Genomic DNA, 7,116 nt, shown 5'->3' on the forward strand with positions numbered 1-7,116 from the left:
CCTCACCTCCGCCACATGAGGTCTCCTGGGCAGTTCTGAGGCGGGCCTCCGCCGCGGGGGTCTTTAGCCCTGCCTCCGCCGCGGGGGGTCTTTAGCCCTGCCTCCGCCGCGGGGGTCTTTAGCCCTGCCTCCGCCACGGGGGTCTTTAGCCCTGCCTCCGCCACGGGGGTCTTTAGCCCTGCCTCCGCACGGGGGTCTTTAGCCCTGCCTCCGCCGCGGGGGTCTTTAGCCCTGCCTCCGCCACGGGGGTCTTTAGCCACGCCTCCGCCGCGGGGGTCTTTAGCCCTGCCTCCGCCGCGGGGGTCTTTAGCCCTGCCTCCGCCACGGGGGTCTTTAGCCACGCCTCCGCCGCGGGGGGTCTTTAGCCCTGCCTCCGCCGCGGGGGTCTTTAGCCACGCCTCCGCCACGGGGGTCTTTAGCACGCCTCAGGGACCCCCGGGCTCCGCACGCCGCGCCGTGGAGACCCAGGGCGAGGTCCAGCCCGGCTCGTTGTCACGGGGACCAGACCAGAACTCGGCTCCGCTGGTGCCCGGCGCCCGCAGCAGAACCGGATCCGCCTGGCCCAATGGGATCAGGCCGGAATTACAACCCGGCACACACACCTGACATATACTGCAGCCAGTATATGTCATGTGGCGGCTGGTGGTTTTTGAAGTGAGGGAGGAAGGACTGCGCTCTTGGTTGGCCATTGGCCTGCTTGCACTGTTAGTGGCGTATGGTGGCATAAGTATGTGAGAATCAAGTTGTTTCAGGATGTTTTGGTGAACTACAAAATAGCAGGGAGGGATAATTATGTGAATACAATTGATACAAATCCACCAGTGGCAGCATTGTACTTTGAAAGCTGGTGGGCAGTATTGCCGCTTTTCACCGCCAGTACCAGCTCCGACTCGACTCGACTCGCCCCCGCCTTTTTTGCGTTTCCATTGGCAAAAAAAGCACCCGTTACCTTAGTACCGGGTACTTTTTTTTAGTACTACCTCCGTCGAGGTTCCAACCAAGCGGAGTAGGTACTTTTGTGTGACGTAAACAGGCTGCTGGCAACTGATTGGCCAGCGGCTGTAAATGGGAATAATCACTCAAAGTTAAGTTGTGTCCGGCGTGGATGGAGTCCACAAACCCGCTCCCGAGGGGGACACTGATCAGCGTTTCGCCGTGTGTGTCGCTCCTTTCCCGGGGCTAGAGTTAGGCTGCGCGTGGTTGTGTGTGTCCGGCGTGACTGGAGTCAACGGACCGGCTCCGGAGGATCAGCGTTTCACTTTTTCTTTTTAGTGTCATTCCTTTCCTAGGGCTCGAGTTTCGCCTCCATCAACGTTACCGTATGACCGTATAATAATAGACACGCAGTTGGCGCTTTTGATTTATTTTATTTCCCATCATAACCTTTTCCCGGGAATCAGGAAATAGTCTTGATCAGATTCAGATTTCCCGGGAATCACGTCTCCTGTGATTAAAACCTAATGACGACCCCCCCATGGTAGAGAGGTTCTTTTCTACGACCCGCCCACATTGAAGAGGTACATTTTTAGATGGAAACGCGACGTGCCTGGAACCAAAGTGAGTCGAGTCGAGGCGAGTTGAGTTGAGTCGAGCTGATACTGTCGGTGGAAAAGCGACATATGTCTTGGACTACAAGGGCAGAAGGAAAAGATGCAAAGCCAATTAGTCAAATCAGGCCTACTCTAAAATTTTGTAAAACTAAATCAAAAAATCTGCTACAATTGTTTTAAGAAAGTTTTTGTTTTAAGACAAGACCAAAATGCCATGCCATTATGCCATTTAAAATGCATCATGCTCTGAATCATTCACTAACATCCTTTCCACAATATTAAACAGAACGGTCAGAGTAACAAACAATTAAAAGAACAACAAGAACATAATTTCACAACTATTGACATGGGCTGTGAGCCTAACATTGTTTGAGGCAAATGTGGATGTTAATGGATGTTTCAGAATGTTGGTCATGGTGTTAAGCCAAATAAGATTGAGGGACTTCATTTATAGATCAAGTCAATCCTCCTCGCTGTTTGTGTTGCAAAGATATGAGTGACCTGGTCATACCAAACGGGATATTTTTTTAAGTGATTTCAGAATAACGGCGAATGAAACTCCACGTTTTCACCACCCTTTCAGATGGCTTGATAACCCAACGGTGGAGTACCGAAAAATAGGTAGACTCAGCTCGTTTATTTCGGCAGACTTTTGGCGGTGGAAACGGCAATATAAGTGAACTGAACCGCACCACTCGGTGGAAACGGCAATATAAGCGAACAGAGCCGCACTGTACCGCAACGAACAGTAGCGCACCGCTCGGTGGAAACAAGGCATACGAGCGGGTTCATTGGTTCTCGTAGCCTAGAGACCTGAGGGGATAAACCCTCCCTCCGGGCTGCTCCACAGCCAGGGCTCCTGCTCATTGGTTCATAGCGCAGCCAGGGCTCCAGCCTATTCGTGAATAGACGTTGACGCGATTCAGATCCCTTAGCTAGTCCCACCCACTCAGAGGAGGACTTTCCTCCTCTCTATCCCATTGACCCCCATGTTATCCACCGGCCGCCAGTAGTTCCCGAGAAATTAATGGGAGTCAATGGAGGGAGGAACGTCCTCCCCGAAGTAATATTCAATAGGCGATATGGGGTGCTAATATCCCTTTACCCAGGGAAACGAACATTACATATACAAAGGCATTAAAGTAGTCATATTTAAGGGCATTAATTCATTATAGTAGTCTGGGCAATCTACACTTTTTATTCTCAACAACGTTAAGGAGGACCTTCCTCCCTCTCCTCACTGGAGAAGCCTCCACTCCACTAACCCCACCCCCATCCCCTTAACCCCACCCCTATCACCACCACACAGACACCTCCCCAATACCCCCCCAGGGGAGCTGAGGAAACCTGTATCGAAATATATATACACACACACACACACACACACACACGTCCGGGGGTCCGTATCGATCGCCCTCGCTCGGGTGACAACTTCCTCCGTGTGCGCCCGTCTGCCGCCCATTAAAACCCCAACGGTTTTTAGAGCCTCTTAGTGAGGAGGATTCACTCTACGGCCGTACCGGACCCCACAGCACAACCCCAACCCCCCCCCCCACCCCCGTTGCATCCAGCTGCCCCCCCTCCCTCCAGCTGCCCCCCCTCCCTCCAGCTACGCCCCCTCCAGCTGGCCCCCTCCCCATCCTCTCCCTCCGTTGGTACATCACACAGACCTCTCCCCCCTCCCCTCTCCTGTCCCCCCTCCCCTCCCCCCTCCCCCCTCCCCTCCCCCCTCCCTGAGCTAAACTATTATAACTCCTCTTCTGGCGGAGACGACCTCCCCCGAGGCCAGCGGCCCCCGTGAGTCTGTGATGTGGCCGCCGACGGCAGTATCTACCTGAGAGCTTTAATTAGAGGGTGGGGGTGGGGGGGGGGGGGGTTGGGGTCGCTGGCGGGCAGACACAGCGCTATCGACCCCCCCCCCTCCCCCCGCTGGAAGGAGGCACTGGGGGAGAGAGCATAAAATCCAGTCGATTCTGCGTCTAATGAGATGCCTGCGTTTCCCCCTCGCCCGCTGAAAAAGGCCTCATAGATCCAGATAACAGTGGCCGTTTCTGACCCCCTCTCCCCTCATAAAGTTGCAGGCGGTAGATAACAGAATAATGACCATTGATCCGCTCTGTTATTGTCACGGGCCGAGGTTTTCTCTCGGTTGAAACCTGTGAGTGACACTCAAACGACCGGACTCCCACCCTGTATCCAAGCCTTTTGTGTTTGTGTGTTCTTTTTGTGGCATCACATGCATGAAGTGCTGATTATTTCAGCCAATCAGCGGCCCCCTGGAACGGGACTGTGTGGCGAGTGCAGGGCTGAGTGGACTTGATGGGTCCTTATTAAATCCTGGACACGGCGCCACATGTGATGTCATGTAGGGCGAGGTTTCTGTTACGGCTCGTTAGGCCTGCAGCTGTTGGTGGGGTTTTTGTTCCTCCACATGAGTACGATTAGGGCGAGACGGTGTGGTACATGGGGCGGGGCGTGACTAGCCCGTTCCACTCCGAGGACCAACAAAGGCGCAGGGTTCACGTCCCCGTGATGTCCGCAGCCCCCCTGAAGGGGCTCAGCGCCCCTGAGCTCCATGCCCTCACCCTCCTCTGCTCCCCAATGTCCGGTCTCTGGACTCACTAGAAGATGGACAAGAACGTGTGCCAGCTGAGTAAATGGTTGATACTGCGACTTATTGTACGTTTGGACTTCCTGGCACTTAATGTATGCACTTATTTTATGTTGTACGTCCTGGCACTTAATGTATGCACTTATTGTATGTTGTACGTCCTGGCACTTAATGTATGCACTTATTGTATGTTGTACGTCCTGGCACTTAATGTATGCACTTATTGTATGTTGTACTTCCTGGCACTTAATGTATGCACTTATTGTATGTTGTACGTCCTGGCACTTAATGTATGCACTTATTGTACGTTTGTACTTCCTGGCACTTAATGTATGCACTTATTGTATGTTGTACGTCCTGGCACTTAAAAATAGTACTGAGCACTTTGTAGCGTCTTATCCTAGCTATCTCTGTTGTATACGGGGAACGGGTTAACCTAGTGATGGGTAGTGCTTGGCTCTTGGTTCTATGAACATCCTTACTGTGCCCACAGAGATATATTGTTGTTTCGCTGTCTTCTGACACATATACTTGTAATTGTAAGTGGCTTTGGGTAAAAGCGTTTGCTAATCGCCCCAGATGTGACAGTGACTGATGCGTAGTGATAGATGGGCGTGTGTGAGGTGACCTGACGCGTAGCGATAGATGGTGCGTGTGTGAGGTGACCTGATGCGTAGCGATAGATGGTGCGTGTGTGAGGTGACCTGATGCGTAGCGATAGATGGTGCGTGTGTGAGGTGACCAAACCCTTCCTCCCTGGGTCTCCTCGTAGGGAAGGCGATCCTGGGACCGCCCCGGCTGTACCAGGAGCTGCAGGAGCTGCAGCACGACCTTTCGGTGGTGGAGGAGGTCACCCTGCTGGTGGGCACCCTGCAGGGAACCTACCAGGTACGTGTCACTTCCTGTTACGATACGCCCCTGAACTCCCTCGACCTCGTCGCACGCACGCACACTACACTACACCACTCATGCACGTGCACACACTGGCATGCACACTCACTCACTTTCTTACACTCACACACGAAAGCACGCACGCACGCACACTGGCACACACACTCTCACTCACTCACTCACTCTCTTACACTCACACACTCACTCACACACACACACACACACACACACACACACACACACACACACACACACACACCGTGCGTAAAACGTACATACCACCAGTTATCCACCACCTCATAGCAAAAGTGCAGCAGAGATTGTGAATGCACGGAGTTCATATCTCCGGCCCCTTAACTCAGAGCCTTCACCCGTCAGCCAGGCCCCATAAGCCCCGTCCTCAGCCTCCTCAGAACCCATCCACAACCGGCACTTCCAAGGCCGCTGTGTGACGGGCGGGATATTAACAAAAAAAACAGGCTTCATTTTTGACGCGCTATGAATCATTCATTATCCGGTTGGCCTGAGATATTTACGTAAAATGTGTGAAAGATTAATGGTTTGCTGCCAAATCCCCAAATCTCGCCCTTCTTATGTTGCTGAAGTACTGAGTACTGAAAAATAAGGAACCACGCTCCAACAGCTCCTCCTCTTGAAGTAATTGCCAAAAGGAAATTGAAGATGTTTTTCAAATGTGATCAAAGAGCCCTGACCCCCCCTCCCCTCTCAGGGAGCCCCCATCCAATTCCAAAGTAGCCTTGTAGCCGTGGTTACTGTATGGTTCCACGGCAACCGCATCACCATGGCGTGAAGCGGACTCCTCCGACAGCACCGGGCGGAGAACCGGTCCAGACCAGAGCGCAGCGGTTCCCCTCGGGTTCCCCTCCAGCAGCGTCTCCGCGCCGCCGCCGCCGGCCGCAAGGCGCGGTGCCACTGTGATGGAGACCACTGCACTCACAGGGAAGTGCACTCAGACAGTCAGCGGAGAGCTCTCAGGCTGACGGCGGGCCTCCGCCCTCCCTTCATAAATGAGCTGGGTGACCTCAAGAGGAGCGTCTGGCCGGCCTCCAAATGGCCTCCGCCGCTCTCAGTGCGGCGGCAATAAGAGAAGCCGTCCCCTCAAAAACAAATAGAGGGAGTATTCCCGCACGGCGCACCGACCGCGTTGGAAAACATGATGTGATTCTATTTGGCTTCAGGGACTGTAAAAAAAACCAAATGAATGGATCCAGGAGGTGGGAATAAATTGCGGCGGCGTGTTTTAGAAAAAGAGAAAGTAAATAAACGGGGATGGCGCAGCCGTATATTCTTTACCTAATGGGTTGTGTCAGTTTTAATGCGGTAGTGTGATGAGTGTTTCCTTTATGCTCCGCGCGGGTAAATGAGTCTGTCAGAAATCATTAGGCCGGCTTCCGCCGTCAGCGCGCCGCGGGCTCCACCTGTGGTCAATACACGCTAATAAAACGAATACAACGCATTACCGAGTCATGTTCTCCATTCCCTCCAATCGGGGGAAGCGATAACGCCGTCCCCTCTTTTGATGCGGTTATCGCTTGTCTTGTTCCCTGCCCCTAGAACCTCAACACCACGGTGGCCCAGGACTGGTGCCTGGCTCTGCAGCGGCTGATCCGCATCAAGGAGGACCAGATCCAGAGCGCCAACAAGTGCCGCCTGAGGCTGCAGGTGCCCGGCAGGCCCGACAAGTGAGTCAGCGCCTGACCTTTAACAGTCATAGTCCCGGGAGCGCGGTGCGATGAGGCAGAGCCGGGGCCCATCGGCTCACGTTCTGGTCTGTCACTTTGTGTCAATAATAAACGTTTCTGTGCGGGAAGTATTCCTTAAAAGTTGACAATTCTTGCTAACTTTTAATTATCTCCCGCGGAAAAGCCAGAAAGCTGATTGCTTCTTGTTTGTTGTTTGTCAATCACTTTCCTTTTCCTTTTGAGAATAATCTTGCACGAAAAAGGCCCCCAAAAAATTGATTGCTTCTTGTTTGGAATTTGTCCAGCTTGTGTCGAACTCCTCTCCATTCCGTCTCCATTGTGCCGGTCCCATTGTGTTTGC

General features: G+C 53.1%; 1 pseudogene across 1 annotated transcript; it reads left to right on the forward strand.

Moving 5' to 3' along the window:
- The first annotated feature begins 4,013 nt into the window (after positions 1-4,013).
- Positions 4,014-6,755, forward strand: LOC311370682 (rho guanine nucleotide exchange factor 10-like protein pseudogene; annotated as a pseudogene). Its single transcript, XR_014684222.1, has 3 exons — positions 4,014-4,158; positions 4,934-5,049; positions 6,628-6,755. The product of XR_014684222.1 is annotated as a rho guanine nucleotide exchange factor 10-like protein pseudogene (transcript).
- Positions 6,756-7,116: the final 361 nt, after the last annotated feature.

The sequence above is a fragment of the Micromesistius poutassou genome, assembly GCF_964030765.1.
Source record: "Micromesistius poutassou genome assembly, contig: SCAFFOLD_1947, whole genome shotgun sequence".
Lineage (NCBI taxonomy): Eukaryota > Metazoa > Chordata > Actinopteri > Gadiformes > Gadidae > Micromesistius > Micromesistius poutassou.